Raw genomic sequence first — 11,908 nt, forward strand, 5'->3', positions numbered from 1 at the left:
TGTGGACTTTCTTAAAAGGCTGTCTTACGAAAGCTAGGTTATTAACGTATCTTTCTGGCTGATAACAATCAGTGCTCGCATACATTACAACTATTGCTCGTTGAAAACTTAAATATGCTTACATATTTTCAAAAGCAGCTTTGCATGTTACAGGAAGTATTCTTAGCATGTTAGGTATATAATCTGGAAATTGAATGAATTAAATTTAGTTGTATCCATTTGACAACGAAGTTTAGATTTTATTCAATTTCAGTTTTGTTTTGTAACAAACAGAACTGATATCTAGAATGTGTACGTGAGGTAAAACATGGGGATAATATTAACTAATAGTGTCTTTATTTAAAAGTGTGAAATTGTAATGTGATAATTTTTACTGTGAATTTTATCAACTATAGTTTTACGGATAAATAAGTAACCCACCCAAAAGCAAAACATAGTCATATCCAGGTCATATGAGGGAATTCAGTAACTTATGTGTCATAATAACGTTAGGGTAAATATTATTATCTAAACAGGTACAAGTAATAAAATAATTACCCGATAAAACATTTTCAGAAAACGTTGAAAAATGTGACTGAGATTTAGTCTGTTAATGAGGGATTATTAATGATGCAACATCTCTCTGACTAAATATGTTCTTAAAAACCTTAAACATAAAGATGTCGGATAACATTCTCAACCACCGAATTCGTTCAAAATATTTAAGTTTTGTAAAAAGGATACAGTAAGGGATTTTAATGTTGAAGAAGTTTCAGAAATAAAATCTTTTGTGATTCGAGTGTAAATCATACCAAACGTGTTGTTGAATAAGGAAATTGATTTGCCAGACTTACAAATTAAAGATAGTTTTATTGATATACGGGAGTATTATATAAAGGAATTGGATCTATTATTTCTAAGAATCTAATTTCAGGAAGCAATTTTATTGAACTGCATCCCAGCCAAAAAATACCCTCATACTGATTTCCATAAGTAAACAACAAGCTGGCAAAAAAGGTTTTTAAGATAGATGACGAAATAATAACTGCCGCAATGTTCGTATAAAAAAGCTATATTATAACGGTTTTATATACTTAATGTAACGGACAAATTAATAAAAGGCAGTTGTGTCTTATGTCTATCTACACAATACAATGAGATTACTATCACATAGATGGCTTGAAACTCAATATTCATATGCTTTAAATTAAACGGAACAATTCAGTTAGGCATGTATTTTTATTCACACTTTGCTCTTTGATTGATTAGAAAAATAGTGATGTTTTCCTAATGATAATACATAACGCAAGTGCTATTAATGGCCCATTCATCATGTACGTCTCATTAATGTACATGCATGTGATTGCGGTTAAAATTACATTATTATAAAATGTACCAAATTATTTTTGTTACTTTTAACAAGTGTTATTAAGTTGTACTTCATATGTAGAAACTATATGTCTGGTCCGTATAATTGCTACTGTGTTTCTGCAGTTCAAAGAGTATAAAGCTAAATATCTGCCGCAGAAATTAGTGAATGTTAAATAACAAAATTTTAATACAGTCTATATTACAACTTTTGTGAATAGACCATAAAATTATGAAAACTATATAGTTTTACTGATAAAAACTTTTATAAAAATAATTCTCTTCTTGTGGTTGCATATCCTTTAAGCATAACATAAAACATTAATTTCTAATTTAAAAAATTCATATTTAATTCCCAGATTTGTCTGACCCGATTCTAGGGGAGATTCAGACTAATTATTTTAAAAGGGCATTTGTTAAAGTCATCATATAAGACATCTGTCTGTGGGTGAAATTAAATTACATTCTAAATGAAAAATGTGTTTAAGGGAAACGGGATTCCTTATATATAGCTTATTTGTTGGAAGTGTTGTATGTACAAGAAAAACACATTCGTTATATTATAGTTTTATGCATAACTATCAAAAGACTAGACAAACTATTATTAAACAAATCTAGAATCATTTTCTTCCATCAGTGAGACAGAACTGTAAAATACATTATTATCGCAAAGTTTAGACTATAATACATTCAATATCGATATATATTTGTTCTAGATTTCCTGCATCAAAAAATTAAAAATAAAATACATATAAAAAATCACTTATGCTTATAGTATGGGTTTAGCTATGGTATATATACTAACGAGATAATGTAGATTTCATGCGACATTGGTTAATTACCAATTTTACATAAAGAACAAAAAAAAAAAAAAAAAAAAAAAAAAACGCACACACACACAAAAAGAAAACACCAATTTTATAAAGTTGTTTTCACGATTAAAAATGATTACTTAGTGACGAATTTGATAATATCAAAATATTGTTCAGTACCCAAGGTTCAAGATCATTTATCTCTTCAATAATTATTATATTCATGTATCTCGAAAGATAAGTGAATATTGATACACAGATTTTTTTAATCAGGGTATATTCCACAAACGATTTTTTGTACATTTTATTTTTCTATGCTGTCTTAAAACTTGATAATAGAACAGATTTCACGTCATCCATATAACGGCACCTAGCTTGAAACCTGATGCACGCGATATCTGGAATCGTTATTGTCAATGAAAATTCAAATGTGGAAACTATTGATCTTAGAGTCTCTCATTAATAATTCTTTATTTATTTCATGCTTTCCAGTGTTTTATTGGAATATATCAGGTGATAATATAGATCAAAAATAAATAAAATAAATAAACAAAAAGAAAATGTATTTTTTACATAATTATTAGATTGAAATATGTTTCATTCGTGAACACCACCAGCTTTTCTATTTTCACTCGAGACTACGATACTCGTGATTGATTACATCTGGTGTCCACTCGTTGAAATATATTTCAATCTTACATGCAAAACCAACAGAAAACCTCTATATTATTTTTATTTTTTAATAAAATAATTAATATATAAATTTTATTAATAATAAGAGGATATTACTTTTTATTTAATTTCATTATCAAAGAAAAATGGTTACGAACCCCCTTGCTTGCTACTCAACTGCAATTGTACAGCGCGCAGTAATATAATAATTATTGTTTTGCACGCGATATTTAGCGCCACATTGTGACGTCACGTAAACAACTCTTTAAATGTCTGTACAGCGTTAATGACTGAATTAATGAATTAAAGATATTGGTGTCCGGATTTATTTTCTTAGTTAGACCATTTTCTATCATGCTAGATAGTTTTCAAAACAAAATTCAACAAAAATTTTTTTTGTATTTATCAGATTTTTCAAACAAAATGGCGAAAGAAGTCCCTTAAAATAAATATGAGTTTTGACTCCGCCCACTTTCATATTTATACTTCATATATTCTTTTAAAAAATATGAAATATATTTGACTGATATAGCACCATATTTCATGGGTAAAATTAAATAATTCATTCAATTTTAAGCGGTTGGGTGTTGGTTGGAAATTACAACCGGTTGTTAAGTAACAGTCTCTGTATGTTTTACCTCAAATGTAATCTTTATCTTAATAGATGTATTTTCTATCAAATGTAAACACTTTTACGCTATTTACACAAGATTTCTGAAATATTCAAGTTGAACCCAATCTAAAAGTTGCTCACACCGTTATATAAACCTGCTGTTCTAGATATGTTTAGCAAGTATAAAGATATAAATATACGTAGCCCCTTTACTTACAGAATGTTTGTATCGATAGTTATGACATTTATCAGGTTTCCTGTCATTTTTTTGTATAAACCCAAATGAAATCTCAGCGAGCTGTAAAATTGAGATGAGTTTCAACGTAAATGCTTTATACAAATAGAAACAAGTGAAATAACATAAATATTGTAAGTACTCAATTACTCATGCTTGTTTAAAAAGTACATAGATAGAATTTGTTCTCATTTGTCTTGTCTGGCAAAACAATTACTTTTCTAAAGGAAATAATGATACATAGGCTAATGAATTTTCCCATTGAAATAAACAATTTGAAAGTATTTCCTGTAAAGGCAGTATGCATAAAAAATGCTTTATGGAAATTTACATTGCCAAATAAGAACAACGTGATACATAGAATTCTAAACGCAGCAGTTTATAAATTTATTAAAAAAAAAAAATGTTTTAAGAAGAATTTTAAACGCAGCGGTTTTAAAACCTTCGTTTTGAGTAACATTTTTAACTTTCGCTTACACAGATGCACGCAACATTTTACTTTGTTAGAAAATATTTAATACATTTAAACACGATGTTTTATTATACGAAAATCAATGTTATATCCGATAAAAATATCAACTACTAAAAGTTAAAGTTATCTAAAAAGAAAGATATTTCTAAAAATGTTTCGTTTGACGAAAAGTTTCATATATAGTGCCTTTAATTTTGATATATAACGTTCAAGTAAAACATTAGAAATAGTTAATTGTAAACGATTTACAGAACTTTACTGTAGCAATCGCAACTGGAATTTGCTCGAGACATTTACAACATTTCATGTAGAGAAATACAAGTTTCCGTATGGAATTTCAATCTAATTTTTTATGTATATGTCTTTACTATTCTTTCAATATTCTTTTAATTCTCACATAATCTTGTTTGTGATGTTTTAAACATGGACGCTCGTAACAAAACATGTATTTATCAATATTACTCATGGATTTATAACTGTTATAACTGTAGTGAATACCTGGCACAACGTAAAATAGGATACTGCTTTATAAGATACCATTTTACTAATACTGTAAAATGTATAGGGTTGTGTTTAAAATATATAACAAGCAAGTTAACTATATAACTCGATTTTGATAGTATGACTATTACTTTATATAAAGTTAAATTGATACGATTTCTATCTCGCTGATAATTGTCTAGTCCTTAGATAAGTTTCCTGTAGATAAAGTCAAATCACTGCTCCATGTCAAAAACATGTTTATTTACAACGACCTAAAAGGACTTTTGCCAGGTTGTTTGTTAAAATGTTTCAATATTCATAGTGCAGCTAGCGTTTTGTTTTCAAATTGGAATAGTGAATATGCCTTCATTTATTCAAATATTTGCCAGCTGAAAAACAACGCATCAAAGATTTATTCCCAGGATTTGGATTGTTTTATATTTTATTCATTTCTGAGTACTGTTCGTCATTATGTTGGAACTATAACAAATCTTCATTAAAATAATGTTTACGGTTTTAACGGGAAAATAAAAAGCATTTTCAGCTGGTTCTTCAAGATAATAAGAGACTTGAATCATAGGTGAAACAAAACACTTGTTATTTGATTAACCAAATCTCAAGAAACAAATTTCCGCCTCAAAACATTTAAAGAGGTTTGTACTGATGTTTATATTTCTTAGAAACCGTAAAGTAGAAAATATGAAACCATTGAAGAACGCCTTAAGCACGATTCTATGGAAAACGTTCAAATTTCCTTAAGTAAAAAAATGAGTGTTACCTTAAAGAGAAAACAACAGGTTCAACTAAATATTCATAGGATCAGAGGTTATGAAGCTCTCAAATCACAAATTTGTCAGTTAACTTTTATAGCTTTAAAAATTCTTCTTTACTGTAATATGTCCGTTTTAAAGGTAAAAATAATGGAAACAAGTTCTTCTCAGTAAAATAACATAACCAATTTAAAATAATGCTTTGGGCATAAAACTGTCCCGCAACAATTTGAAAACAGGTGTATCCATTTTATCTCTGTTGTTCGTTGTCCATACAAAAAAGTAAGCCGTTTTTTTACCATAATCAAACATTATTTAATCAACATAATTCTCGATGATGTAAATGAAACCATATTTGCTTGTAATTGATGCCGAGCGGTTTAAAACTATTACTTAACTCAAGGATGCCAAAATGAGTTCAAACATTCTTTATTTTTAGTTGTTTCCTTTTTTTGTCAAAACTGTTTGATATTGTGTCAATTAACACAAATGATTTCTTTTTCAATATATTTTAAGCCCTTTGCTATCGATGTACACGTGTATTGTCAATATTTTATATTTACTAAAGAGATTGTAAAGTTCTACTATATTATTTAACATTTTTTGAGAACCAAACCTTAAAACATACCAACTAAAATCTTTACAATGCTTCAAGGAATACATTTTTAAAAGTACTTTTATTTCAATCCCGTGTAACTTAAAAGCATTGCACTTCACTTGCACAGACAAACCTGGTGACATTTTTAAATTTGTTATTTTTTATATTTCAATATGTCAGTTTCTTTCTTCTCTACAAAAGTATTAAATGGACTATAGGGAGGTTTTTTTTGACATGACAGGACTGGAAATATTTTTTGAGATTAATATTCTGTTTGATGTAGCTCTGGACCAATAACTTGTGTGCAAAATTTCGATCCCTCCGTTTTTCCTGAATAATTATCTTAAATGAGCAAAATGACCCAAAAACATAAAGCGTTGTAACGCTTTTCACCAAAATCGAGCTAGGAATAACACAAAATAAGATTTTCAATTTATTTTTGTGTATATTTCTTAATAATATTTTGCATATTTTCTGTTAAAAATTCCCCAGCTAATTTATGTAAGAAATTCAAATATTACGTCTTTATGCATTTGGACCTCAGTTGAGTTCTTTTAATGTTAAATATGAATATATTGATAGCATACGAGCTGTAAGGTAAACAGACAAAAAATATTCCTGCGCAAAATTATGTTCAAATTAATCTTGAAACCGCCTTTTAAACAGTCATGCAATTTTTTATACTTGATTTTAATGCAAGACAAATAAAAACTAATTTCTTCATAAACAATTATTCACACTTTATTTTCTTAAAGAAGCAGAAATCAGGAATCGAAGAAATCTTGACAAATAAAAAAGTAGAAATTCGGTTTACTGAGTCTGTTTATAAGAGATAATGAAAAGGGAACTTACAGGCCCCTCTAACACGGCTTTAAGCGGTGTGAAATATACAACACAGTTTAATATATGAGTTTATATCTCAAAGGAACAGAACAATGCATATATTTAAACACACTTTGTGTTTACAAGTGTATGATTTCTTTAGACTTAATATCAAATGTACTTTAGACACGGATAATTTCTACGGACTCAACGTTTTCATTTTTTTTTTTTCAACAGTTATAAAAAATGTTTTGCGATATCTAGAACGTTTAAAATTGTACATCATTTCTTTTTGTCAAATCGTCAGCTTTCGTCATGTTGTGTTTCTTTTTCAATTATAAAACAAGAACCGGTTGAACTGGGTGATGCTCCCCGAGAAGGTTCTGGACGCAAGAAAGTATAAAAAAATGAACAAGGGGCAAATACTCAAAAATTAGGCAAGGCGGAGTTATGTTTATGCACTGCACTTCTATTCAATGAGATCTATCTATCTATAAAGTTTCCTGATGATATCTCTTATAGTTTCAGAGTTATGTCTCGGGTAAAATTCAAAGTGTAAAAATGAACAAAAGGCAATAACTCCAAAATTAGACCAGGCTTTGTTTAGGTTCTTTAAGCATTGCAGTTCTATCCAATGATAGCTAGCTACCTACACAGTTTCATGTTGATATCTCTAATAGTTTTAAAGTCATGTCCCGGACAAAAGTCAAAAAGTAAAAATAAACAAAGGGCAATTACTTCTAAATAAGGCAAGGCAGCGTAATGATTCTTAAGCACTGCACTTCTACCCAATGGGACCTACCTATCTACAAAGTTTCATGTTGATATCTCTTATAATTTTAGAGTAATGTCCCGGACAAAGTTCAAAGTGTCAAAATGAACAAAGGGCAATAACTCCAAAAGTAGGCAAGACAGTAGGCAAGACAGTGCACTGCAAACCTATCTACCTACAAAGTTTCATGTTGATACCTCTTATAGTTTTAGAGTTATGTCCTGGACAAAGTTCAAAGTGTGAAAATAAACAAAGTGGAATTATTAAAAAATTAGGCAAGGCAGAGTTACAGCAGTTCCTGTGCACTGCACACCTACTCAATGAGATCTATTTACCTACAAAGTTTCATGTTGATACCTCTTATAGTTTTAAAGTTATGTCCTGGACAAAGTTTAAAGTGTAAAAATAAACAAAGGGGAATAATTCAAAAATTAGGCAAGGCAAAGTTACGGTTCTTCTGCATTGCACACCTACTTAATGAGATCTATCTACCTACAAAGTTTCATGTTGATACCCTTGTTGTTTCGAAGTTATGTCCCGGACAAGAAAAGCGGACGGACGGACAGACAGACGGACGGACAAGGCGGCGACTATATGCTCCCCCGAAAATTTTCGGGGAGCATAAAAATGTTTCCCTGTCAATCAACTAGCAATTTAATGTTTGGCGTACGCCAGATTTCTTTACAAACTGAACTATGATATAGAAAGGTTAATTATAGATAATAGTTTAAGTTTCATTACTTTATTTGATTTATACAGAATTTACATTACTTCGATTGTGTAGAAAGCTATAAGCTTATAGACACATTTTCGAATCCGTTCCTTGAATCAACCAATACTGACCAATGAGTGTAAAGTTTCTTGCTCAAGGAAACAACGCTTGCCCCTGACGGGGTATGAACTCTCACGGCTCATTATTTTATTTAGTTTAATTTGAAATGTTTATAACCAAACTATTAATTGTTCAGCACAAAACTCTGTTAGCACAGTAGGTTAAGACAGTAAACTATAGAAAGCTCCCTACCGAAGATAAATCATATAATTATTAATCTATAAATATGGATGACTGAACATATTTGAGAATGTATTATTTCAAGTGCATCGTCGCAGAACGTCAAGTGTTTTCAATGTAAAATGTTATGAATATAGATTGGTTGGTCCCACTTATTGTAATCTTAAGCGTGATGAAAAGAGAGCTTTGCTGTACTCTTATAAATGTCAATGGAAACTTAATGCCATTCTTGCATTGTGATATTACGCAGTTGTATAACGTGGCCACGCAATAGCTTTTACGTACGCACACAAAAGTATTTACGTGGCCTTGTGATATTTATTACGTGCCCACGCGATATTTAGTTAGTGCGCATGATAGTATAAAGTGGCTTCACGCATTTTATTATGAACAACGCGTGTGCACGTAAACATGGTGCATGTCACTTGATGGTTGTTGCGTATGCAAGTAATAGCTATCGCGTTACCACGTAAATATAATTCGTGCGAACATCTTTGTAACCGGGTGCGCAGTATAAAGTTTACCGCATGGCCACGTAATACAAATCACGTAGTTATTGCACTGATAACTAATATTGCTCTAAAACACACGTGAATACAGACTAGTAATAAAGTATAAATTATTTCATGGAATTACAAAAGTGTAAAGCAAATTACCTTAATTTAGCTATTAGCACACGGCGACAAAACGACGCCCGTCAGAGTGCTGCAAAACGACATAATAATTATTTACATTTAGCCCTAAAAAGCAAACTTTTATATAATTTACGCATACGATTTATTTCGCTTCAATATGTAAAAATCTAATAAGGTATATTTTAATGCCTTTAACAAATTTTCAAGCAAAACAATTTAAATTTTTATGTAATCAGGCTCTTGCTTGATCACTTCCGTCAAACAAACCGAACCTCTAGCATATTTTATTTGCTTTTTGGTTGTTTTCATTAATTTTAATATTTTCCTTGTTTTTGTTTAAAAATATGAGAACATATATCAACAAAGATAAACCATGGGTAGAATATATAGGTGTCTGTGAGATGTCAGTTTAGCATTATATGTAAAGAAAATTTAATAAGAACTGAAAAGAAATAAATAAATGTGTCATCATTGTTGCCTTAAAATGCTTTGTATATACATGTTATCGGAGGGAGAACAGAACTAAATATAAATATGTAGTCTCTAACCAGTGTTTATTTGAAGTTTTATGCCGGTTTTTTCTTCTTTGTGTAAAGTGACGAAATCACGAGGCATATTTGAGTTTGAAATTACATGTATATTGAAAGATCATACTATGCATGAACTTCTAAAAATTGGAGGAAACATGTTTTGTTATTAGCGTTGTAGTGTGCAAACATTGTTATAATTTATCTAAAGAGATTGATTCACTTTATCATAAAGTTTATCAATTTCTTAAAATACGGCGACTATTTCCATATAGAAATCAACTCAAAAAGACGAAAGTAATGACTGAAATACATCCTACTCTATAAAGCTAAAGATTCATAAATATAGTTTCCTGTGACTTAAATCAGGATTTCGATATAACACGTTAATGCATTACAAGACATTAAACTAAAAGGCTTAAAATATCAGTGCACACTGTAAATGCTACAAAATATCTTTTATTTTACAAAGTTAGTGTTAAGCAGTCGTTAATCGCAACATGATCTCAGCACCTGTCATATCTGAGTAACATATCAATTTAACATATATGTTTTCTAAATACAAAATGTTGGGTCTCCATGTGTAAAATTATTATTGCTGAAAATATAGTTTTACAGAAGCTGCATAATGACATTCAAAGAGAGTCGTAATTATTTCATTGACTGACACTGTGGAAAATATTTAATGTCTCTTAATGATACGAAAACTACATTATTACGAATTGTGTGCTGGAACAGATGAGCATATCTATGTAAAATCAGAACCGGAATTAATTTTATCATGTTTAACACTAATTTCAGTTTCTGTAAGGTTTTAACCAAAAAGATTTGGATTGAAATTCTTTCGAAAACTGAAATTTTTGAAGAAAATTAGACTTAATGTGGCAATTAAGGTTAATATCATAATACAAAATAAGTACATTGATGCATTATTTATATGTTTTTTATTTCATGCTTTCCAGTGTTTTATTGTAATATATCAGATGATTATATTCTGATAAACCACAAGTGAAATTTATAAAATATAATTTTCACTGTAGCCGGACTATATCTGAATCTGAGGATTGAAAAGAAAAAACATAACTAAATGGAATAACAGGGAGGAATAAATGCCGTCATGCGAAGATTATGTTTCTTTAGGAAGAGAAAGTCGATGTCACCATAAATATTGCATCTGGTGTTCACTCAGTGGAATTATGTTTCAATCTTACATGCAAAACAAAGAAATATCCTCTATATAAAGTACATCTCCGATATGTATACAACAATATCATAATTTCTAATAATTCTGTCGGATAATTGCTTTGTTCCTTTGTAGACTAACATGCCGATGTATGAAAATAAAAGATAGAAGTGTATGCTCGACAAGCCGTTATCTCAAATCCTTTACAAGGTGTGTGAGATTATCAGATAAACGGATTTAGATAAAGAACTAAATATAGTTCCTAATGAGAGAATAAGTATGGTCGCATATTTTCACAATCACCATGTTATTATTTTCTTCTTATCTCATTTTTGTCCCGCGCTTACTTTCTCTGTTGATTGACCTGAAATTGATTACCTTAAAGATATACTATGCTCATCTTTGAGTAAAATATCTTAATCAAAGAAATTTGTTAAAACCTATGAAATCCTTACTGAATATGTCTAATTTGAATAATAAAACGAATTAACTATGTATTGGAAGTCGCGTTCCTTTCTACAGGACAAGAAAAGTTGGTATTTTCTTTAAAAAAACTGCCAGTTTTTTTAAAAACACTATATTTTCATATTGTGACCACTTATAGTATGAAGAGTTTTAAACATAAAAAATCTACTTTGTGAGAAGTCAAAACATGTTTATTTTATATTTACAAAGAGACTGTGTAGCAATAACCAATAATTCCTGATATCAAATTTGAGCATAGTATATCTTTAAGTTTGTACTTTATATTTTGTGCCATTTACGGACGTATCTACAACTTGTTCATTTCTTAGTACACATGTTTAACGGGATTGTGGAAAATATAATTATCAAATAGGGTCTCATTCTTTACTCTCACTGAAAAAATGTATTATTCTATTTTATAGCTTTATAACATAGTCTCCTCTTTCATCAAAACAACCAAACGTTAATGTAATTTACGAAACTTAAATAT

This window comes from Ruditapes philippinarum, unplaced genomic scaffold, assembly GCF_026571515.1.
Source record: "Ruditapes philippinarum isolate M1 unplaced genomic scaffold, ASM2657151v2 ctg4009_1_1_1_1, whole genome shotgun sequence".
Classification (NCBI taxonomy): domain Eukaryota; kingdom Metazoa; phylum Mollusca; class Bivalvia; order Venerida; family Veneridae; genus Ruditapes; species Ruditapes philippinarum.